This window comes from Anas platyrhynchos, chromosome 4 (genome assembly GCF_047663525.1).
Source record: "Anas platyrhynchos isolate ZD024472 breed Pekin duck chromosome 4, IASCAAS_PekinDuck_T2T, whole genome shotgun sequence".
In the NCBI taxonomy this organism is placed as follows: domain Eukaryota; kingdom Metazoa; phylum Chordata; class Aves; order Anseriformes; family Anatidae; genus Anas; species Anas platyrhynchos.
This window is the reverse complement of record NC_092590.1, coordinates 64,636,159-64,661,051: the sequence shown is the minus strand read 5'-3', so window position 1 is coordinate 64,661,051 and position 24,893 is coordinate 64,636,159. Positions and strand designations below refer to the sequence as shown.

The 24,893-nt window shown below is 41.3% G+C and overlaps 1 long non-coding RNA gene across 1 annotated transcript in view; it reads right to left on the bottom strand.

Moving 5' to 3' along the window:
- Nucleotides 1-24,584, bottom strand: part of LOC140002503 (uncharacterized) — a 39,335-nt gene extending 14,751 nt beyond the window's left edge. The window contains exon 1 of the long non-coding RNA XR_011809234.1: nucleotides 24,161-24,584. This is a non-coding gene — a long non-coding RNA (uncharacterized lncRNA). The remainder of the gene's footprint in view (nucleotides 1-24,160) is intronic.
- Between the last annotated feature and the right edge of the window lie 309 nt (nucleotides 24,585-24,893).

The window sequence follows — 24,893 nt, the reverse complement described above, 5'->3', positions numbered from 1 at the left end:
TACAGAAACAGATGCTGTGTGATTGCTCTGGAATTAGTTGATTTATTTAAAGGGTTAATTGACTCATTGTATACCTATAGGATAAACTGGAATTCAGATGAATTGCAGTCATCCAGTGTCTGAGAGCACCAGGAAATCTGCCAACATATATTATTGAATTTCCATCTTCCAGTTTGCAGCTATGTTAAATTAGGGTCAGATGCTGCTGTTATTGCAGTTCCTGATGATGGACTCCCACTGCCTTTGATGGAAACAGAAGCTGGCTCATGTGCTGGGGTCAGTATTGGGATATTCTTGGTAAAACTACCAAAATAAAAACTGGGACCGAGGAGGGAGTGAACTGGTTTGGATTTACTCCAAAGGAAGTTTCCATCAAAACATGCTAAAATTAAAATGGGATGACAAATTCATTCACTTTCAGGTTTTTCCAGAGGTCTCCAGCAGTGGCCTAACCACCCGATCTGAAGCCAGTGGGAATTCTGTCAGTGACTGCAGGAAGACCAGGCAAAAAACAGCATGACATCTTTAGGAAAACTCCACAAGGCCCTTTGTGCCACCAGGGTCCTCAAGAGTATGCATTGCTTGTAGGACTTCACAAAGGCCATACAGATTGTGTGTCTCCTATATACTTCGTGATACAGGTATGGAGCCCAGCCAAGGAAGAATGGCCCAAGGATGAGAGGATGAAGTTCAAAATACTGGTTCATCATCTATTTCCCATGGGACTTTGAGAATCTTGTCCAACTGGGCAGCAGATCTTTACCTGTAAATTAACACTAGGTGTTCACTGCCATATAGATTTATTGCAGGCACAAATACATTATAGCTTATACAATGGGTACAAGATCAAACGAGTAGCTAAGACTGGCAGACATGAAGAATCTGTGCTTTTTTTTCATCCTAAATTGGGCAACCTAGCAATTAAAGTGGCCTTTTTCTGCTACACAGTAAAAAGAAGTAGGGAAGAGGGGAAAAAAAAAAAAAAAAAAACAAGAAAAAAAAAAAAAAACTCTTTAAGAGCTGCTCCTAAAAATGTAAAATGTATTTTAATTATGAAGGGGAATTAATTTTAGATTGACTGAGGAAAATCTCATGGGGCATCCAGCCAACCCATCCATCTCCTATCACCAGAGAATTTCAGCTTTCCAAACAGACCTGTAACATTCCACTACTTAGGATCTTCTCTGAATACTGAGCTTACTATCTTTTGAATTCTTCATAATCTGTCACTGTCATAAAAAGCAGCATATACTCCTAAAGAAATTAAATGCTGAAGAAAAAAGTATTAGGCTGTCTAATCATTGTTCCCCTCCCCTTTCCGGGGTTTCTCCCTACCATATCATCTTCACCCTTCAGCCCCACACTAAACCTTGTCTGTTTCACCTTGGCTCCTTCCCTTTTTGCCCTTCCATTTTCTGTCACTTCCTTCTTCATACTTAAAATATGTAGCAATGTCCAAACAGAGCAGTTTGGGACAGTGTTAGGTGAGTGGGGACATGATGCTATTCTGAAAGTATATGGCTACATTTAGCCTGCAGGTCTGAGTGCTCTTCATCTTGGTCTCCTCTTTGAATCAGGAGTCTGACTGAAACTCAGCACAGGCTAACTCCCAAACACTACATGTGTCTTCTTGGTGCTCTGCCCCAAGACTCAGGCTCAAGCTCTGCCCAGCCTTGCTTGGGTCAGTGGGACCCTGCAGACATGGTATCAGACAGATTTTGGAGAGTGTCATGAAGGGACGAGTCCAGCTGTATGAGGTTCAGCAAGACCAAATGCTGGGTCCTCCACTTGGGGCACAACAACTCCATACAATGCTACAGTCTGAGGGAAGAGTGGCTAGAAAGCTGTCCAGTGGAAAGCGAGCTGGGGGTATTGGTCAGCTGAATATGAACCAGCAGTGTGCTCAGGTGGTCAAGGCCAACAGCATCCTGGCTTGTATCAGAAATAGTGTGGCCAGCAGGACTAGGGAAGTGATTGTCCCTCTGTACTCAGCTCTGTTAAGACCTCAAGTATACCTCAAGTACTGTGTCAGTACACTGACAGCATTCCCACTGGCTTCAGTTTTGGGCCCCTCACTACAAGGACATTGAGGTGCTGGAACATGTCAAGAGAAGGGCAATGAAACTGGTGAAGGATCTAGAGAGAAGTTCTTGTGAGGAGCAGCTGAAGGAGCTGGGTTTAGCTTAGAGAAAATAAGGCCTAGGGGAGACTTTATCGCTCTCTACAACTGCCTCAAAGGAAGTTGTAATGGAGTGCAGGTCAGTCTCTTCTCCAAGCAGCAAGTGATAAGGTAAGAGGAAATGGCCTTAAGTTGCACCAGGAGAGGTTTAGATTGGATATTAGGAAAAATTTCTTCACAGAAAGGGTTATGAGGCATTGGAACACACTGCCCAGGGACATGGTTGAGTCACCGTCCCTGAAGGTATTCACAAGATGTGTAGATGTGGTGCTCGGTGACATGGTTTAGTGGTAGACTTAGCAGTGCTAGGTTAATGTCTGGACTTGTTGATCTTAGAGGTCTTTTGCAACCTAAGTGATTCTCTGATTCTTTGCTGGCCCAGAAGGTGCCTTTGAATAGATCTCACTATCCCAGTACCTCCTCCTGCAAAAGCTGGAGATACCCTTCATCGCAGAGCACTGTACGAAGTGCTAACTGCTGGGGGCAATGGTAACACTTGTAGCATACTACCCGCTCTTGTCCTGATACTTTCTTCCTGTCTGGAAAATGTCTTATCAACCCCCATTTCCTCTTATTTTCCCCAGTACCAATATCTGCATTGACTCTTTCAGTTCAGGCATCTTTCTCTATTCCAACTCATCTCCAACTCTACTGCTGCCTTGACATCCTCACCTCCTGCTGTTTCACCAGCTGCTCCTTGTATAGCACTGCTCCAACAGCCACCAGATTATTGGGCAGAAAGTTCACTTATTTTTTCTTTTGTAAAATATCTGAAAGCCCATGTATTTCATTGTCTCTGTCCCACACCATGCCCTTCCTCCAAACACACCCTTCACTGTACTGCACTGTCCCCAGGGACTTTCTTCTCTATGTTGCTTGGGTACCGTACAGTACCCTGCAATGAATGCTTCAGGTGTTTTCTAATGGAAAACAATATAAAAAATGTAAATTGTGAGATGCCTTGAACAGCAGACTGTGAAAGTTTAAACCATTTTTTATTAAAAAATATTTTCAAAAATAGAAGTATATTAAAAACTGCAGCTGCAGCTATCAACAGCAATAGAAAAATCAAAATAAATTGAAACCATTAACATAATTTCTAACTGAAATAATGTCATTTTAAAATTGTGTTGTGGAGAGTATAGGGATCTTCCTGTACAGGAAAAGTTGATTGTATTTTAAAGCAACAACAAAAAAAACATGCTTGAAATATAGAAATAAAATAAAGTAAATTCAACCAAACTAAATTAAAATAACTGGGAAAATAAAATGCATCAGGAAGTAGAACTTTAAGTGACTTCCAAATCTATCACCAAATAACCTTCCAAAAGGTGAGAAAAAAACAAACCAATTCCAGCTCTGGGGCAGATACTGACTCCTGCCAGCTGCAGATCTGGCCTGGAACATCTCAGCTTTCTGCTAAAATGATAAAAAACGTAGAAATGAGCAGATTGTCCAGCCCTCATCAATAACTCATGAAGTTCCTTGCAGGGGAGTCATAGGAAACCCCACGTGAAAAACATCAGACTTTCTGAGGAGATTCCAGCAAACAAGATCATGGTAGAAGTCCAAGGTGTAAAATAGTGGGTGGGAGCCTGACCTTTTCTTCCTCCTTGAACACAAGGCTGCTGATGTGCCTCATAACCCAAAAAGCAAGGGAGAACATTTTACCCAGCCCCAATAAAGCAAACCTTCTGCCAGTGGCTGGCAAAAGGGGGAAAAATCCACTTTTCAACAGAGGTATTGAATATAAACTTTAAGCTCTCACATCATTCTGATGTTAAATTGAAAAACATGGCATATTTAGGTATAATCTTTATGGATATGTTAGACTTGGTCTAATACATATTTCTATTAATATATATACTAGGTATTAAATATTTAGGAATGATAGATTCAGGGCACAGTCATATAATAACTGATCAGGTTCAGAAAAAGTTTGCTCTGTGGATGCTATTTATTTGTGTGAGGGTTTTTTTTTGTTCGTTTGTTTTAGGGCACTATAGGCACTTTGATCATGTATGGCCCAACCTTAAATTCCCTTACTTTAAATGCCTTTTAATAAGTTGTAGTTCTGCTTCACAGTTGTTGTCCTGTCTTCTAAGATCTGCTGGATCCTGTCTTGATAGCATTTTAATTTATTAATGGAACAAACCTTGTAAATTCACACTTAATGATTATTAATCTGCCTTCTGCTGCAGACACTATCTATGGTGTCTCACTTGAAGGGGCTGTGTTGTTTTTGGTTTTGCTTTTTTTAATCTCTGTTCATAATATTAAACTGTTGTCTTTATCATATAAGGATGGCTGTCAAAACAGCCAAATCTTGCTATAATGGGCCCTAGAGTTTATGCTTGAGGTCGTATTCATAGTACTGACAAGCTAAAACACAATTCCCTAGAATGAGAACATGCACCCAAAAAAAAGTAGATTGAGCTGTATGATATTGGCTGGTTATCCGAAATGTATAAATATTGATATAGCAGGTTGAGCAATATGAAGGGGAGCTGTGATCAGAAATTGCAGAAAGCTGCTTTAGAGTCAAAATTCTACTTAGGTAATGAATATGCTGCAGTCTTATACTCCTGCTTTCATTTTCATTCAATTGTCTCTGGCTGTCAAACAAAATAAATGGCACATCTCTTGTGAAATCACATCTATATTAACTTTAATATTTTTTTCACCATTTTCAAATTGTCTTTTATATATATAGCACTTTAATTAGACATCTTGACAATATAGCAACAGATCAAACTGTCAGATGGGTTTCTGAGACTCTGGCTGCTTATGTCAGTGTCATTTTCATTTCCTCAACTCCCTTTTTACAATTTACTTCTTGGATTAACTTTCTGAGGTTCTTAGCTACCAAAGCATTCATCCCTAACACTGTTCCCCAAGTAAAATAAACCTAAAGTGATATTAAAGCTACAATGCCGTGCTTGCTGTCTTGCAATTGTGGCAGACACTGTTCACAAAATGGAAAGCATCTTCAGATTTCTTTTTAGAAAACAGAAAAAGTTCTGGCAAAACAAGATCCATATTCTTTTCTTTTTGTTTCATGAGAAATGTGCATAAAAAGACTACTTATTTCTCAAAATGGCAAAATATGATTAAAAATATAGTGTCTCCACATTGCACCAGATGACAGAGAGAAATAAACAAAGAAATAAAACAGAAAGAAATAAACAAAAATTGGAAAAAAATAATAGCCATTAGCATTTCTGTTTTAAGCAACAAAGTATAGAAAAAAAAAATGTATCTTTATTTCTCAAAATTACAATTTCCAACAAGAAAAATCTCAAAAGAAATATTCAGTTACATCTCCTTCTTCCCTAGCATTTTTTTTTTTTTCACTTTGCTGACTCTAATCTTCTTCTATCACATGTCCATCTTAAACTGTAGTATGCCTATAGCAGCGATTTGCTTTGTCCTGATTGTCCTACAGACACAAAGCTGAATATAAAAATATACAGCAGTAACAGCTTGGTGACCACGCATGTTATGAAATGTCATCACTTTGACTGAGACAGAAGGGGAGACCAGAAATGAAAGATCATCATAGAAGGCAAAGCCCTGAGCCTAGGAAAACTGAAGGTCCAGTGTAAATTTAAGCTATCAAACAATATGGTTTTTTGTTTGTTTTTATTGGTGGTTGTTTGTTAATTTTCTTTTTTTCTTTTTTCTTTTTTTTTTTTTTTCCAGCAATCCAGAGGTATTCACATAGTTTTGCATCATTAAGTCAGACCTTTCAGAGCCAAAATAACTCGTAAAGGACTTAAAGGCCACAATTTTGCTTGACGAATTCTCAGCAAGGAGAGCAAAGGTCAAAAACATACAGTTTGCTTTGCTGCTCTTGTTGCTTTTTTTGATGACAGAACTGAAAAGTCCTGTTGAATTTCATGATTGAATGAATACATAAGTCAATGTAATACTATATTCCAATGAAATAGTATATGCAGCTGAAAGCAAAATAAGTGCCAATGTCAAGCTCATCTCTGGCCTCCCTCCCCTCTGCTTCCTAAGAGAAGTCATTGCCTAGTATTTATTTACAAGATTGGGGGGAAAAAATCTTGGAAAAATAAAGGCTTTCTGCTCAGATTTCAGGCATGAAATGCTGTCCCACTGTGTCATTTTGGATTTGCCATTTAAAAGCTCACAGTGTGTTTTCTTGAACAGTCCCTTTTTTTAAGAAAAGGAATTTAGTTCTTTGGAATCTGACAGTCTCAAAAGAGCTGCTCAGATGTTTTTATTAATTAGTTAATATTTGTTCAATGCTTAAAGTATCAAGCACTATATAAATGTTAAGCTATTGAATTCGGTCCTACAATTAAATAGCAATTATAAACAATGAAAAATTCATATTTATATATTTGCTAGGAGTTTACATGGGCATGATATATTTGATAGCTTAGCAGAAATCTCCTAATCTATCCAAAGCCGTATAAAGTTTAGGGATATGGCCAACAGCCTATTTAAATAACAAAGAAAAAGTCATATTTTCCCCTGTGTTTCCATGTTAGTCTTTACAGCTCCAGTTGAAAGCAATTTAAGAACAGAACTTTCACATATGATTTTCCCATGCATTTGCCATCTACTAGACCTCTTACATGTGCAAAATATGGATTTGGCCCTGAAATCACATTGTGTGATTTGACACAAAAAATTCTCCCCAAAATTGTTCATGTTCAGCTTCAGTTTAAAACCTACAGCCCTGAAAGCTTCCAGCTCTTCTGTTGACATTAGAAAAGATAAAAGTGCCAGAGCAACAACAGAAAATGCTGAGTGCCTTGTTACTTTTCCTGGCTTTTTCTTCTACATATGAATGTCAGACTGTTAATGAAAAGACTCTTAATGAATCAACACTCTCAAAACAGTGTCACTAATGAACTACTGGTAGCTGGAAATGGAGACTAAAAATACTATGGCTCCCTTTAGAGCACAGTTATCTTATCAATATGCTGTAGCCAGAACTGTAAGGCTGAAAAATGCATTTACTTAAGAAAATAACATCATGAGGCAGAACCACGGTAACAACAATACTTCTGTTGCCAGAACATACTTGTAGTTGGTGGGTGGCTTGTATAACTTGAGCACTTAATTAAGTGTATTTTTCCAATAAATACATTGTAGGACATTAATTTTTACTGATGGCTAAATATCTGCTAAGTAGCTACCCTGTCTCTTAGGCAACCAGGCTGGATTTTAATAACTTGCAGGACAAAAGAGCAACAGGCACACAGAGTCTGGTGAGGATGTCAGCATTTCCATTATAAACCCCATTTTAGCACTGGGGAGGGTACTCTAATTTGAACATTAAAACATGCTGGGGATAGCTTTTTTTCCGGAGTGATTTTCTGTTTTCCTAATAAGCACCATTTGCATCCATTTGGACGCATCTTAAATGTGTAGAGCTTGCAGAGAGGGAAAAAAAGCCTAAACAAAGGAAGAAAAAAAAAAAAAAAAAAAAAAAGAAAAGGAAAAAAAAAAACAAACCTCTAAAACAGAATAAGTATAAAGGTGTAAATGCAATATATTGAGAATGTTTGAAGCAGAGAGACTGATCAGGAAAGACGTAAGGAACTTTAAGGACATGTGTCAGTGCTCCATAAACTAGCGATGCTGATTGACAGTGATGCCATTGTTAAGCTGGGAAACAAGAAGCACAACTTGCTACTTATGTGATGGTGGGTAAAGATGATCCTTTGGAAATAGAAAATTAAACCAAATCCCTGGACAGACTGTAAATTTAAGGATAGAATGCTCTTTCTTCGGAGGATTTTGTGTGTTAAGTTCCACTGTTGTAGGCACTTTCTAATTCCAGCTCCCTATAAATTTAAAATAGCCTTCACTTCCTCTCCTAAATATATTTTCAGGAGTTTTATGTGTTCTGAATCAACTATGAATCACTCCATATAAGATCGTTTCAGGTATGGATGAAAATGGTCCTCATATTTTCAGTAGTTTGATATATATTTTAGTCTTGTAAAGTTGTTTGCAACAAAAGCTGTTTTATAACTAAACTACATTATTACTATGAACCAGGCCAATAATACATGTTTTAAAACTATCTGGATACAAGTTTACATCAGTGGCTCAGTCAACATCCACATCTGTAAAAAATAAAACAATAAAATATAAATAATGCATATAGGAACTGTTGTCAAAATTCATTTGGGTAGTTCCATTTTATACACAATTCATTTCCTATGTTTTAAATACTGAAATATTGATTTATGTTGCCAAGGCATCCTCAACTTACATACAAAATAGGCTTCGGAGACCTTATAGACTTTTAAATAACTTTAAAATAGTGCAGATATAGTGGCTTCTATCCAGAGGTTCTTATTCTCAGCCTCTTTTTTTCTTTTTTTTTTTTTTTTGACTAACCTATCCTTCTAGCTTTTTCTACATCATCTTTGTCATGCTGCCTGAGGCACTCTGTATTCCTTCAGAAGTGAAGCAGATAGGAGTTGCTTCTGAAGTTACAAGGCCAAGCAGTTGCTTGTCGCCCAATCTCCTGTGCTCAGAGAGGGCACAAGAACTATCCACAAAATATAAAAAGATGCTCTCCTGCAGAGAGACTGTGTTTACAGACCTTGTAGTCACAAATACAGGCCAGAGCACTTACAGAAAATCTAGCCATTTGCCAGAAGTAAAAACTGTGGGACACAACAAAACAGGAACTGAAAATTAGAGATTTCTTAGTAACGTTTCTTCAAAATTTCCTACATTTTATCAGAAAGACAGACTGAAGACAGGAAAACAAGAGGAAATATTGTAACCAGCAGGTTCTTGCCGTCCTCAACCAGTCCACCCATTGCATCCTGTAGATGATGTGTCCTGGCTGCACCTACCTACCTTCACCTTCATTTACAGCTGAGGCTCAGCAGCAGAATGTGTAAAATGGTTCAGAAAACATTATGTTGTTATTATAATATGTTTCTGGAGAACAGAGTCATATTATTCTCATTTTAGACAAGAGGAGTAGAGATGCAGGGACTATCCATCACCACAGACAGCACTGCTGGTGGCTAGAGGACTGGCAATTGCTCAGCAGGACTGTACCTCTGGAAAGCCAACTTCAGCCAAAACAGCCTTGCAGAATGAAAAGCAGAGAGAGCCACTGGGGAGTAATATTCATCTGGTTACAGCCTTAATTTTGCCATCCTCTTCTAGAGCACAGTGAGCAACACTTCCTGCAGCTCAACTGCCCATAGGTGCTGCAATGAGCCTGTAGACTCATCCAAAGCTTGCTGCTCAGCTACGAATCACACAGGTCTTCCCAAAAGCAGGCCTTGGCACACATGTTCACCAACTTGAGAGAAGGTTAAATACTTCCCCAGCTATTTGCTTAGTAATGAGAACTCTCATGATTTGACAACATTTTTGCAGAGCATTTCCTCCTCCTCCATTTCACTAGCAGAAAGTTGGTGGCCAATTATGTCCTTCAACAGTGAACAGGAACACTGCTCACCATGTATACTTCCCCTATCAGCTCTAAGATAAAAAACCTTATGTGTGTGTAAAGAAGGAGAGAGTAAGCCCCATCAAAAATGACACGCTGGGATTTCAGGAGGATTCAGCTTCTCAAAATGAAACTTGAACATCTGCCGGATGATATAACCTGAATAAAAGTAATTAAAAGAAAATGAGTTCTGCCCTCTTGTATCCTCCTGACTCATGCCTCATTTTCTACTTCAGGATTTAGGAAAGCAAATGTCTATTTCTGTGTCCATCACCAGAGCGACATCACAGCAAGTTAATTAGAGCACATGACAGAGAGGCGCTATTTTTGCCTTCAAATAAAGATCTTTCTGGTGCATATGAACATTTTTCTTTCTAAGCTAGAGGGAGAGACTTCTTAGCTACCAGGAAAGGATCTTCTCTCCCAAAGGTGTTTGAAAATTATGCTTTTTCTATGGCTTGCAAGCTTCAAGATTAGAGTTGCCAAGCATGCTGTATTAAAGAGGATACAGTCAGACTTGGCTGATCAAGCTTAATTTAGCCTTATGTTTGTGTTTCTGAAACATGGTAAACAATTTTTTAGCATGTACATGCTTACTGACTTGCAAACAAGAAACATTTTTCCTTATCTGAATAAAAATGAAATCTACAAATTCATGACCTGTGTATTAATTATGATCTTTATGATTTACATTCCAAAGTGTATCTCTTCATAGAGATGCCTTAAACCCTGTATATATTCATACTCTCTGACAAATAATATTTCAGGTTTTTATTTCAGATAAACACTACTGATGATAAGTCACATTTCTTCCTCAGTTTGGTGTCCATGTTGTCATGCAAAAACAGCAATTTTTTATTATGGGGGGACTGCTCACAACTGCAGGATCCAGGGCACTCATCTGAGATATTTGTTTTGCAGGTTCTGACACTGTCTAAAACTGTATGCCTAAATCTGTATTTAACAATCTGAAACCTATAAATGAAAACATAATTCAAAAGCAGATGACATTAATCATAGGTCTTCTCTATCCAGGCCTCTCTTCCCCTGACCTTTACCTCCCTCTCCATCCTCAGAAAGGATGGCCAACAGCACCTGAGAAAGCAGACTTCCCAGCAGGCTAATAAAATGCCTTGGTCCATTAGGAGATTCACAGCAAACAAATAATCATCAGTAATTTATAAAAGGGAGTCGTGCATAAGCAGACACAGGTCAGGCAGCCTGTTATTTTTTCTGCTAAGATAACAGCCCACACTGCTCCATCAGCTAGCATGCAGAAAGATTCAGCTCTAGCTTGTATTCTGTTGTGTTTCTTACAGCCAAGCAGAGGTATTTGGAGGAGACCTTGAATTGTGGCTCTGTCATCTGCTTCTTGAGGTCTTAGAGACTCTAGACCACAAGCAAAACCACATTTCTCTGGCCAGTGATCCAAAAAACTCTAAAAAGCCTCTCCATCTGGAAGGCCCACATCAAGCAAACAATAGGGTCAGTGGTACAGAATATGGAGAAGTGTTGCTGTAGTGCATGAGCAGAAGAGGAGGAAAACCAGAGCCACTATGATGGTTTTATGGACTTTCTGAATATATTCCTAAGTGTCACACAATTTTAGCATTGCTCTGACAGGTTAATATGTGCAACTTGCCTCCGGGGGCTAAGATTAAGTAGCAACAAAGCTGAAGGGAAAAGCTTTGGCAATAAATGGTGAGAAAATTTTTGTAAGCACTCATTCTCCAGAGGAATGTTTTATTTAAGTAAAAAAAAAAAAAAAAAAAAAAAAAACTGTAACATACACATGATTAAAATCAGATTCACAACAGGCAAAATTTAATTATTGTTTTAACAATGTTATACACATCGACAATAATTTAATTTTTGGTGCTCCTTCCAAATAAGGCATTGGTCAAAAAAAACTCCAGCACCTATGTGCTCCAACTCCACGTGGCTACCACCCAACCTGTGGAGTGCATATCTTACACCATATTCAGGGCTAACAGGGCCTAGTGAGACAGGGCCATGGTCAGGAGAAAAGGAGTTCAGGGACCAGGGCCTTCAGGGAGATCCTGGTGAAGAGACCAAGACACGGGTGGCATCAGACCTCTCACTGTGGCAGAAGGTCCGTTTGCTCCAATCCCTACAAGAACAGCAAAGCTGGAGCCTTTTCCCTAAAAACGAGCAACAGAAAGGATGAAAAGCAAGAAAAGGGCAATGTCAGGTTGGGTACCACATCACAGAGAAGGTGAGGGTGCTGTGAGAAAGAACCAGGGCTGAAAGGCAGGGTGAGGAACCTGAAGGGCCACCAGGAATGTGCAGGGCAGAGATGTGCCTATACTGAACCAAGGACCACTGGAGGTGGCAGCACAGGAGCCATCCAAGCAACCTGCCCTTTAGAAAGCCATCATCACTGCTGTCGAACACCTCCAGCTATTCCTAAACATTAGTGACAAGGGCAAGTCACTTTCATCAGCTGAGGAGGCATATTTTCCAGATTCTCCCAGTCAAGCCAGCTCATCTTTTTTTCAGTCTTTGATGTAAGGGCAGTGTGCTTTTAAAAGACATTTCTAAAGAGGGAAAAGCCATCCTTTGGCACATGAAAGAGAGCAATGCTGAGAGAATAAGGGCCGGCAGAGCATGATGTGTAGCAAGAGCAGAGGGAACACAAAAAAAAGCAAAAATAGAAGCTACGCCAAAGTGAAGAAAAAAATAAGAGCAGAAATCCCCAGCCAAGAACCCCAGTAAGGAGCCAGGAGACACATGGGGATCAATGAGGAAAGGAGTAGAGAAGGACAAGAGAGAAGTCACTCACCAGCCATGGAATGGTCATGATGGTTGGGAAAAAAAAAACACAGTACTGCCAAAAAGAAAGCTGCTGGGCTCCTGTGGGTGGGTTGGGGAGGGAAAGGTGGGTTTCTGTGGCTGTGAGGTGGGGGGGTTCACGTGAAAGCTGCAGGCTGTCAGGTAAGGTGGCTTGGGACGAATGACAAGTCTGAGCTGTAGTGCTGTGGGGAGTGCATTTGTAGTGCTGAATTCAGATGGGAGAGTAATGAAAAGCACAAGGAAAACATTTTAATACCATTAATTAATTGCTTTTATACAGTTTTCTATATTATATTTAAGGCTTTTGGATGTTTTTTTTTCAAAGTCAATTAACTCAGCTTTATGTTTCTAGTAAATAAAAATCTCCATTTAGAAGCAGTGCTTTTTACGCTGAGTGAAAGAGGAAATCAGACCCCTAATTGTGACCCCTACTTTGCAAATCACCGATTTTTTCCACAGCGAGATTAAATGCACTGTTGTTGTTCTGCCAGCCCTTAACACAAATTAATGACTTAAATTACCTTTCATCTCACCTTATAAATTCTACCTTGAAGCAGCAGAAAGCCCAAGGGCTCTCGCATAACCAGATGAAGACAAGTTCACTGCCTCGAATCCTTCCCGTCTCGCCCCACTTTGCATCAATTCTTTATAAGAGGAAAGTCTCCAGGGCCAGCAAAGCAGCGGGCCAGGCAGCAGAAGGTGCCGTGGGACTTCCCGAGGTAAAAGCCCGTCTCGCGGTGACTCGGTGCACTCCATTAGTCCTAGGGAACATGGGGCACGTCGAAGGTGGCAGATGTGCCCTCACTTGCCAGGCTTGAGACAAACGCAATCAAATCTATTTTAATCATCTATGAAATGCAAATGTGTTCCACTTGCACACCCGCAAGATCCATTGTCTTCCTCACTGAAGCATACAATAATGCCAATTAAATATTGGCGCTAACTTAATAGGTGTTCTGATTACCTTTGGGAAATCATCTTCACTTTTTTATTATTATTATTATTTCACGACACTGAGGTTTTTAAACATTTTAATCATTGTTTTAGCATTTGTTTGGGTTCTCCCTTACCCAGCTCTGCGGCCAACACCCACCCAGGCAGACTGCTGCTCTTACACTTGGAGGAGCAGCACTTCTCTACCCCAAGTATCAAAAATCCCCTTCCCAAGTTCTTCCAAATGGGCCCTGCGCAGACGTGGTTGTTGCATTAATCTACTGGCAATTGCACTCACACACGCATGCTCACATGCACACACACAGCCCCTTTGTTGCTCTGTGAGAAACGGCCAGGCAGCCGGAAAGATGTTTATTCTCAGGCCCACATGAAAAACGTTTACAGTACGTATGTAGCCTACAAAGTCAAGAATGATAAGCATTTAAATCAGACCAGCTATGCAAAGTCAATATTTCGATATCAGAGGAATTGATTCTTGATCTAGTGCCAGCAATGTGTACTCAATGTACTGCAGAAAAATCCTCGCCCAGCCTTCCTGCCAGTGCACTGCTAGGGATGACAAGCATGCAGTTATCTGATAGAGCAGATATTTGTTCCAAAAGACGATTTTCATTTCAAAGACAAAACATGAAAAGAGCTTACTTGTGGGGAAACCAAATACTGTATTCTCCTCTTGATAAATCAAGCTTTAGAGAAATAAAGCCAAAGAGAGCAGGATTCTGAAAAGAACTTCTGTAGCTCTTTTCATGCTTTTTCAGCTATTCTGCTGGCTTAGCTCTGCCAACTAATAGTCTTGTGTTTTCCTCAGACGTGTTGAGAGAGAGTTTATTTGCAAATAATTATTTAGTGATAAGGATGCGTGTCTGTTTGCTTTTAAGCACACCCGACAAAGCTAATTAGAGGGCTTATGGTAGAACACAGAGTTCTATACGGTTTATACCTTAAGCTGCTAATTATGGGATTTTCAACAGCATCTCTTTCTGTCCCTTGCAGTGGACCAATACAGTATGACTTGACAACAAAAGCCCCATTTCAGTGAAAAAGGTGAAATTTCTTTATGTCACAGTCTTGCCGGCTGTCCTCATCACTGGATTTACATAAAAGTAACCAAGTACAAGTAATAACAGGTGGGGTAGGGAAGCATCTTCATAGCCTTCAAGACCCAAGGACTAACACAATAGTCCTTTTATACTCTGAAAAGCTATCTTTCCTATTTGGACGCAGACGTCCAGATAAACTAATTGCAGTTAGCAAGCAGCATGCCCTTGACACAGCATGGAATGAATATAACCTGCCCTCTCGAGTGTGCCACTGTGCTCAAAGCCTACATGGAGTCCTAACATCACTAACCACATCTCACACAAAGGAACTTAACCACGTTTCTACCCACAAAATTAAATAGTACTACTATAATACTATTTTATTTAAGGACTAAGTTAAGAGGGACCGATCCCAAACCGCTAGCATCCAACTACGTTAACTAAGTGCCTTCCCAGCTCACCGATCATCCTCGGGGTGTAATAAATAATTATCTGCATGCTTTATTTCACTGCCAGTCTTTTATGCAAGTGCAAACATGGAGCGTCTGTCCAGTTTCTGAGAGGAGAAGCAAAGGGTATACTGTAGAGAAAATTAATCAGAAGCATATCAGAACCTTACTGGGATGCAGCCCAATTAAATTCAATACACACATCCACTGTGGAGGCCATTAATAAGCTGCTAACAATTTCTGTACGTCCCTGCTGGGCTTTATAGAAAATTTTGCCCCTATAATGAACTCTGCAGGCTTTACAGGTGGGATTTTCAGAAGTGTTCAACACTGACCCAGCTCTGCTCTCCTTGAAGTCAGCAGGAATTTTAACCACGAGCTTCACGGGGGAGGTAGAGAAAGGTCAGCCTCCAATGCTTTTCCAAATCCCACCTCGCCAATCTGCCTAAGCCCCGTAGAACTCGATGGGGAGAGAGGTTTTGTTGCACTCATTGCACAGAGCAAAGAGACTTGGTATACAATGGGCATCAGATGATATGCTGCAGAAGTACAGGGTATTTTTTAGTTGTCAAAAGAACCAACCTTCAAAAAAGTACATAAGCCTGCACGAATAAACAAATTGTTCATACCCAAGGAGTAGGGAGGGTAAGTCTGTCTGCACTCACGTGTGTAGTCTAGAGACCCAAAATATAGCTATTGATCTAGTCTTTTAAGCAAACAAAAGAAACAAACAAAAAATAAAAAAGCAGTTGTATGCAAGACTAATAGGCTAAAAATAAAAAAATAAAGTAAACATTGAAAAAAAGGCCCTGAATTTTTGAAACCCCCCTGTGAGGATCTCAATTTGTGACAGACTGTGGGAAGACAGAACAAGCAAAAGCAGTTCTACTAGGAGGATGTTGATTCCGGCTTCAAATTAATTATAAATTAATAATTAATCATGAAGTGCTACCCCTTGCTCTGCTTTCCAGTGGCCCGAGGAAGAGATAGATTCTCAAAAGCTCAGAGCCAATTTCTGTTTTATTTTTAGTCAGTCAATCTCACAAAAGGTCTTACCTACAACTTGGGGACTTGCTCTTTTATATTCCATACATGTATAGGCTAATCAGCTGGTGCAGTGATCTGTGACACTTAAATAGGAAAGATGCATATAAAAAGTGAAGGGAGAGCAGAAGGGACCCAAATATGTTGCCAGGGCCATGGCAAGGGCAAAACGAGAAGGGTGACCATCCTCAGCAGCCCATAGAAGGGAGTGCTAAAGAGGGACAAAGGTCTGGTGCCCCACCGGCAGCTCGTGCCCACCATGGCATCCAGTGGGTGGAGGAGGACGTGGCAGCCCCATGGCATCCAGTGGGTGGAGGAGGACGTGGCAGGGGGCTGCAGAGTGGAAAGTGCCTGGATGACAGGGTGTTCTGCATGGACGGGTACTCAGAACCCACCTCACAGATAGGGAGTGAAAGACTCTTCCTCCATGGTGTGAACCTGACACCGTTGGTCAGGGACCAACAGTGGGCCAACAGCTACAACTGGCCAGATCCTTACACCACAGGCAGCACATCCCCTCACATGCACATCCCTGGCCCAATTTCAGCAGGACTCAGGTACTAGCTCTGATGTAGTCAAGACAAGGGAAGGGAAAGGCACAGCAGGAGGCATGGAGGTCACCCAGGAGATGGCTACAGCTGAGTCACCTCCTGCTGCACAAGGTGAGCAGCTGGCACAGCAAGGAGCCTCCCACGCTCAGGTCACTTGGAAAACTCTCCAAGGGCAATTTCAAAATCCAGTTTTCCAATAATAGGGGAAGCCACTGTAGCAGCCTTTAATTCAGGAGGTCCACAATCCAATAACAGTTTAATGAGACAAGAACCTTAGAAGAAAGTCTGTGGGAAGGACGCAGCACTGTCTTATGAATCGTGGATTACATTTAATAACCAGGTCTTAGGCTTGCAGTACTTCCCACCATACAGCTCTGAAGCCACCAAGCTTTAGCAAGCCTTTCCCATTTTGTTTTATAGCATGTGCTGCTAGCCTGGTTGAGTTGTGCATTTCAGCCTGATTTTACCTACAAGACGTTGGACCCTTTGCCTAGCTGTTATATCCTAAAGCCAAAGCCAGCCTGGCTATGGGGGCTGCTCCCAAATTCTCTCAGCCACACTGCTTGTGTTGCAATCCCAAAGTCAGCTCTCAGCCCCAGGAGCTGAATCCTCATGGGATGCGCATGGTTCTCCCCTCCTCACCCAGCCACTGTCCTAGTAATGACAGAGCTCCTTTTGCCTCTCTCTACTGCTTCTCTGGCTCTATGAGTTTAAGACTGATCCCTATTAATCTGCTTTTTGTACGTTTGTTTATTTTCTAGTCTTCCCACTGTTATACATCTTGCTAAGAAGCAGTATCTGAGAGGGAAATAGGTGGGAGATGCAGCACAGCATATTGATGCGATCTTTTGTTTCAGCCATTATTGAAGGACAGAGTGGCTACAGCAGAGTTTTCGCTTACAATTACAAAATCAACATACAGTATGTAATTAACCTTAAAAACTTTCAGTGCCCGGTAAGCACTGATCTCTAATCCATTATGTTTGTTCATTCCAAGACTGAGCAGCCTTAAATAAAATACTGTTCTGTGAATCAGTGGCCTTTTAGTGGACAGCAGGTGACCAAAAGTATCAAACTTTGTGGCAGGCCCAGCTCAACATGGTCTAGGAGTAATTCTGAAGAAAGATGAAATAGTTTGGGGAAGTGACATGGGGCCAAGTCTAAGAAAGGGGCGTTCATTTGCTAGTCATGCCAACGCTTTCTTGTGTGATCTCAAGCAAATCACTTATCTTGTTTTAATTTTATAGTGAAGAAGGAATATATATGTATGGAACCTCCTTTGCTTGCCTGGTCTTCAGAGTAGAAATTGTCTCTAAACATATGTATAATATGTATATACAACATGCACAGCAACACATTCCTGGCATGGATTGGAGCCGGTAGCTGTTATGACAATAAAAATCAGTAAATAAATTATGATGCGTAAGAAAACCATTTGGCCTTAGTCCAACAGCACATGACCTGAGGACAGTGATATCGAAAACTCGGGACTGATCCAAGAGTACTTATGGGTCATCTGTGTTGCAGTTCCCCCAGATTGCCCCCACCTCCTTCTGTCAGTGATATGAAACCTCCACAACCGGCTGAAATCACCTTCTGAGCCAGGAGTAGGAGTAGGTAATTTAGTTTCCATGGTAATGCAGTTCTGGACCATTCTTAAGCAGAAGCTGCCAAGTATGACAAATGGTAGGTGCTGATTTTTTTATGTGAACAGCTATTCACTATGAATTGAAATGAGATTGCCAAATTCACTTTCCTTGGGACTAGAGCTAGGGTCAAAAGCTATTGTTACATTCAAGCCATAGTCCAAAACTAGCACTTTAGCCACCCATCTCCAGATGCAATATAGAATTTTTTAAGTCATAGAATAAAAATGAATGACTCAATATCAGAGTTGTCAAATAGATGAGACAGATTTACATCAAGCAATTCTAAAATGCTCTGTAGCCATGAATTAAGGGAAACATATGACAAATGACTTGTATTCATTCCCTCACAGGGAAGAAATTCCACTTTAAACATTGCTGACTGTTGTGCAGTTTCTATTATACATATATATATATGTATGTATATAGATATATATAAAATATATATATGTATGAAACCCGCATTGGGATAAATACTCAAAATGGTAAGGGCTTGAATTCAGCTACTTTTTCTCTATGAGCCATTACAGTATAATAAACCATGGTCGGTTTTGCACTCTGCTAATCTCCCCAAACAGTATGTAATTGGTCTTGGAAAGCGCTGTAATACAGCAATTAGTAACATGACAAATAAAGGACGAAAAGGGCCTTTTATTTTAGCCTTGTTTTCCTTCAGAATGAAAGCAGGAGAAAGACAGGTTGCCGGCTCAACTGATGTTTAACACCATCCCTGCCATAAAAACAGGCAGAAAAGCCACTTGCTTCTGCCGAGGCTGGGGCATGGGAGCAGGAGAAGGGTCCCTGCAGGCTGTGAAAGGGAAACCTATGGGAGAAGTGGCTCCTGAAAGGGATTGTCTTCCATTTGCTGTGTTACCTTTGACAAATACAAAGGGAGCAAAACACTGGAGATGTGGGGACAAGTTAAAAAAAAAAATAATAATAAAAAAATCCCAAGTCTTTAGCCCCACAAAGAGAAGAAAAACAGTGAGAAGCACCATGACAAAATAACATTTTCTGCCTTTGTGGCACCATTCCTCATGTTCATATTCAATGCTTTTTGCAAATATTCATTGCACTACCCGGCATTTCTGGGCATTGAAGGAGTGGTTCTCCCTTTTCTTTTCTGCTTCTCCGCTGTAAGATGCCTGGAACAAAGGGTTGTTTGGATGTTTATGCACTGATGTGGCTAACAACAGCTGAAACTGAGGCAGGCAGAAGGAAACCGAGGTGTTTGGGGCAAGGCTGCATGGAGAGGCAGAAACAGAAACTCTGGGTGCCAAAGGGGCATGGTGGCTCCTCCAGGCTCCCACTGTCAGAAGGCAACAGTGGGTCTCGTGGGGGACCTGCATCCCGATGTGGTAGAGGAGAGACATCTGCTACAACGTTTTGTGGATTCCCCAAATGCAGGCTGTCGCTCTCAGCTACTGGCAGGGAGGTGTGCTCCATCCTCATGGTGCCAAGGGGACAGGTGGTGGCTTTGGGTCTGCTGTGAAACCCAGACAGCTTCCACGGGGATCACTCTGACCAGGAGTGGCTAAAATCTGAGGCAGGTAATATTAATTCAGAGCAAGCTGTTAGTGCTATTTAGCAGCTAATCTCTGCACAGAACAGCAAGGCTTTAGCCAGCCAGCTCCACACCAGCCACCTGCGAGTGCTGCAGAACTGGGAGGCAAGAAATACTGAGGGTTACACCACAGGCAGGGAGTTTAACCAACATATCTGAATAATAATAGATATTAAGGGATGGAGCTTCCCAGGTGCAATGGGGTCACTGCTGGTGCTCATGACTCCTTCAAAGGATGCCTGAACCTGTGAGTCACTGGTGTACAGGGAAATTGCTAGGCAAGCCTGAGCCCCCAGATAAGTCATATTGATGTGGAGGGCTGTACAATCCGCAGTTTAGCTCTTTTCAAAAGTAGTGACTTTGTTTTTCTGCTAACGTTATGGTTAAAAGCAGGATGTCTGTGCCCCTGCATGCCCCAGACAGCTATCGGTGGTGCTGAACAGGTAACGGGAAAGCACTTACAGCCCACCATGTAATTCCTCGCCTGTGCACAAAGAGGGAATATTTGTCACCTGCTGACACACAGCACTTCAGAAAGGCAGGAGAATTTGTAAGACGGTGAGCAGACACTAGAAATCTGCTTTGCCCATGAACCTGATTGACTATCACAAGTTTCTCTTCCATGAAAAGCTCTTACAATTTCATCCACCAAAGTGGGACACACTGCATCTCCCCCTGCTCACCTTGGCAGTCCCGCTGCAAACAGTGAGCAGTAGGAAGCTGCATGCTGTTTTTCCTAAAAGACTTTTTCATTTAATTTAGCCATTGGGATTTATAATGCAGCCTGCCTGGGACAATGCATTAATAGTCTCATTCTTCCAGTGTGACAGAATGACAAAGAGCCCAGTATGTGCTGAAATATGCACTCCCCTTGCTAAGCCTGTAATCCCAGCTTTGATTTTTTTTTTTTTTTTTTTTAAGTAATCAGCACAAACTTAGTGAGAATGAATCAGAAGTTGCACATTTAATTTCAGCTTCAGCTTGGCTTCCATCTTTGATCAGAGCCTGAACAGGATGGGCTGAGGGAACCGCACGGCTTCCTCCCTCAGATGATGTTAAAAGCCAGCCTGTCATACACAGTATCCTCCACAGTAATTATTTGCCTGGTCATAACCACAGAATCCCTCCTGCCTTCCCTGTAATTTCCTCTAGAAGGACACCAAAAGCATAGACAGTTTTCCCTAATTTGGGCAGCTGCTGCCATTCTGCTCCAGAGCTGCTCTGTCACCTGCTGTCACCTTTCCTCCAGCTTCACACAGGTTGCAGCCCCAACACAGGCAAGGCAGTTTCAAGAGCTGCTGCACAACCTGTTTCAGCGCCCTCGCCTGCAGCAGTGTCACCTCTGAGGGCCATTTCCAGCTCCAGGGACGTCCTCCCTGCCATCCTCCCAGCTGGAAGGCAGCGTGCCCTCTCTCAGATGCCTGTCACTCACCTCGGGGACGTGACCAGCACTGCAGCTGGGAGCACTGGGGCAATTCCTCCCACCCCTTTGGCAGAGCTTCAAAGAGGTGCAGGACTGTGGCTGCTATTTCCCATCCCAGGATTTTTAGAAGCTAAGTTTTTAATGAGCGTGTGATGCTGAGCACACAGTCCTCACCTCCTCTCCCTCTGCAGGATGCCAGCAGACAGGCAGAAGGTCAGAGCCCCAGGGTGGCTCACCAGCACCCTTCCCTGATCCTCTGGCCAGCTCACAGCACCCTGATTGAGTACACTGGGGCCAAGGTGAGCCAATTACTGCAGAATGGGGAATGATCATGTGAAAAGGATGGTTAAGTGCTGAGCAGAGCCCTGCTTTAGTGTACGGTGGAGCAGAAAGGGTAGAAAAGGCAGCCCCAGCGGACTGAGGGGTGTAAATCTTCTGCTTCAGGGATGCTCATGTTGCAAGGTAAGGGGCTGCAACCAAACCCAATCTGGGCAAGCAGGCTTGCCTTCAAAGTGCCTATGAGCTTATCTCCCAGCTAAGGTCAACAGCAAATTCCCATTGATCTCATGAGAGCTTGGGTTTTCAATTAATGCAAGGCTACTGGACTTATGTGCAATTATGCAGTATTTGTAATTATTAATTTATCTCTTCTCTGACTTCCAGTTGACTTCTGAAAGGAGATAATAAATTATGTCACTGCTTAAAACTGAATGTGCACTTGTACTTACTCCAAAGCACCATTCTCAGTGATAAAAGCCCATGAACTGACATACCCTATTTTTCTGGGACAGCCTTTCACATGAATAGAAACTGCATTTGAAACATATTTAAAAAGTGTCATGAAAATAATCTTATTGGAAGCTTTAAAAAAAATGATCTGTGAGTTTGAGTACTTGAATTTAATCATTGTAATGTTTTACTTATTGTCAACTTAAAACCTTTTTCTTGTGTTAATACCTAACATACTTCCCAAATACAAGGTGCCAAGAGTTGTTTTTTCCATTCCTCTAAAAATTTCGTTTTACAAGCAAGATCCAGATAGTCTGCACCTGTTGTTCCAAGAGCCTTGAGAAGTTGTGACACTCCCTGGTGTGTCTCAACAAGTTGCATTTACAGCACTGTTGAGCATTCAGAAATTAGATGTTCACCTCTTCCTCCTATTCTCTTTTAAGCCCAGGCACAGAAATTCTATTAAACTTAACTGAGTCAACATTTGTGCTTATGCATTCAGAGTTACAGAAGTCACGGGATGTTACAATGAAGTACAAACTGTTCTGGTGCAAAACGCCGCATACAGAGCTACAAGCAGAGAATGATTTTCTCCCCTTCTGCAATACAGCACTTGATGCCAGCTACAGAAACAATAGGGTTACAGAGGCTCTGTCGAAACCACTGTGACTCCAAAAGCAGGATTACTAGAAGCTTATTATTTTTGTTATTATGCAACATTTTTGACGTCGAGTCACGGATACGGTCAAAGTCAGGCTGAAAAGGTACTTTGAGGGAGACAGGCTTAAAGAAGCAGCGGAGCACAAAGGCATTCACTCTAGTGTACCAGTCACAGGGGCTGGAGGTAGCTGGGGAAGGAGATGCAAGTTAGGGAGAGGAGGAGGAATCAAAGGGAGCAGTGAGCGGTGGTGATAAGCCAAGCGATAAGCCATGTTGGCAGAACATTTGGCACTGCTGATAAGTTGAGCCGAGGAGAAGCAGAGATCAGAAAACAGCACGCCAGGAGGCTGGAAGGTGATGTTCAGATACGAGTTTGAGTCAGAGCTGAGTCATGGGGGGAATGCGGGCAAGGTTTTGGCAGCGGTGTTTTGGATCACCTCAAGGAATAAGCTAAGAAGTTGGAAAGGCAAATATAGTCTACGGTAGTCAAGACAAAAGGAACAGGATCATCAGCCTGCTCTTGGTCACATACAAATGAGAGGGACCAGTCTCTGAGACCACTTGGAGAAAGACCCATCAGCCTTGAGCAGTCACCCTCATGTTCAGGGGAGGAAGGGAATGTGCTCAAGCATGAAAGACAGACAAAGAGATGGTCATTTATTCAAAACTGAGTTTCCCTGCAGCATTTCTCACACAGGTATTAAGCGCTACAGAAATATAACGAACCGTTACCTCTTTTATAGATGGAACCTTCATGCATAGAAAGATGAAGCAATTTCTCCAAAGTTACCCAGCAGATCAGTGGCAGAGCTGGCAAATTAACTTAAGCATCACAAAGTCCAGTCTAATCCAGGACCTGAGCCTTGTCCTCAATTTGCTATCAGTTTAATAGAGGAAAAACAGTGATGGTTGCTTGTAATTGTCCAGAAACCATTGACACAATCATTTTTAGATGATGAGCTTTTTCCTATCATTTCTCTATGCTGGCTATTTTCTGCTGATCATTTGTGGTGTGAGGAGTCAACACTGCAGCATTATTTTCCTTTCCTGATTGGGTCACTATATGATTGAAAAGGTAGCAGCTCAAAAAGAGAATGTGCATTCCCCAAATGCATCCAAACAAATCTATATTCTGTACAGGTGCTTTTGACCAGTAATCAAGAAGCATATACTGACATGAGCCAAACACTCAGAATCTAACAATTATTTGAGATGCCTATTTGCTATGTTTAGGCTATTAGGCTGAAAGATGAAGAATAGGGAGAGGCTGTTCATATACTATAATGGGGAAAATGGAAAGTGACTGGCAATCACTCTAAAATACACAGATCTTTTTCTTGTATCGTGCTAGAGTATGTAATCTCTTGAGCAATAGCCCTTCACTGTGAATAGCAACTTTAAAAGGATGTATCTTGAAACTAACGCATTACCTATGCTGTGTGAGAAAGCAGTTATTTAGGGGAGAAAAAAAAAAGAGAAGAAAAAGAAAACTTATCAGAACATCACATAGTAAGTGAGAGAGCAGGCTGGGCACTCAGTTCTGTGGCTAAATATGCCACATGAGATGCCCTATGGTATCCGCTGTGGCATCCCAGCTGGCTCTCCATGAAGGCATAGGTACTCTAAGGGGTCTGTAGCATACCTGCTCCCTCTGTGGATATCGTGGTCATCCCAGGACATCTCAAGGACCACCAGGCAGCTGAATTAAGCTCTTGGTTTCATTCCCTCCATATATCAAGACAAAAGTTGGTCCAAAAAGCCAACTGAGGAAAAGGAGCTGAGAGTGAGTTCCTTGGTTTTCATGTATATAATGCCTTATATTGCTTCTGGCATGTTAAAGGCATGATCCAAAGCCCACTGACTTCATTAAAAGACATTCTTTCCCAATGCCCCAAATTAGGGCCAGAATGAGCCCATTCATACGTTCTTCCTTTGCTTCACCATGAATTTCATGCATGCTCTGCCCTCCAGCCAGCCTAGAAATTACCAACTGCTGCCTGCAACATTAATATTTTGTCCACAGAACGAATGCGATCTGTCTTCATTGTCTCCCCAGAAAAAGTTTTGATACTTCCATTTCTTTCACAAACAAAATCAACATATAATTTATGTTTGTGAGCAAAGTGATTTTATGGTATTTCTCTTTGTTGACAGAATGATTGGAATAAAATTACATTCTGTTGACAAAAAATGTGATGAAATGTCGTTTGTGAACATTATGAACAAAAGACTTTGACAAAACACAGTTTGCCAACGGGATGTAGTAAAGGTTTTAACAAAATGAATTTGGTCTGTCTGCTATTTGTCCTAGGAATGACATGTGAAGTTTTACAAAATCCACTATGTCAAAATAGAAAGTAAACATTTCACCTATA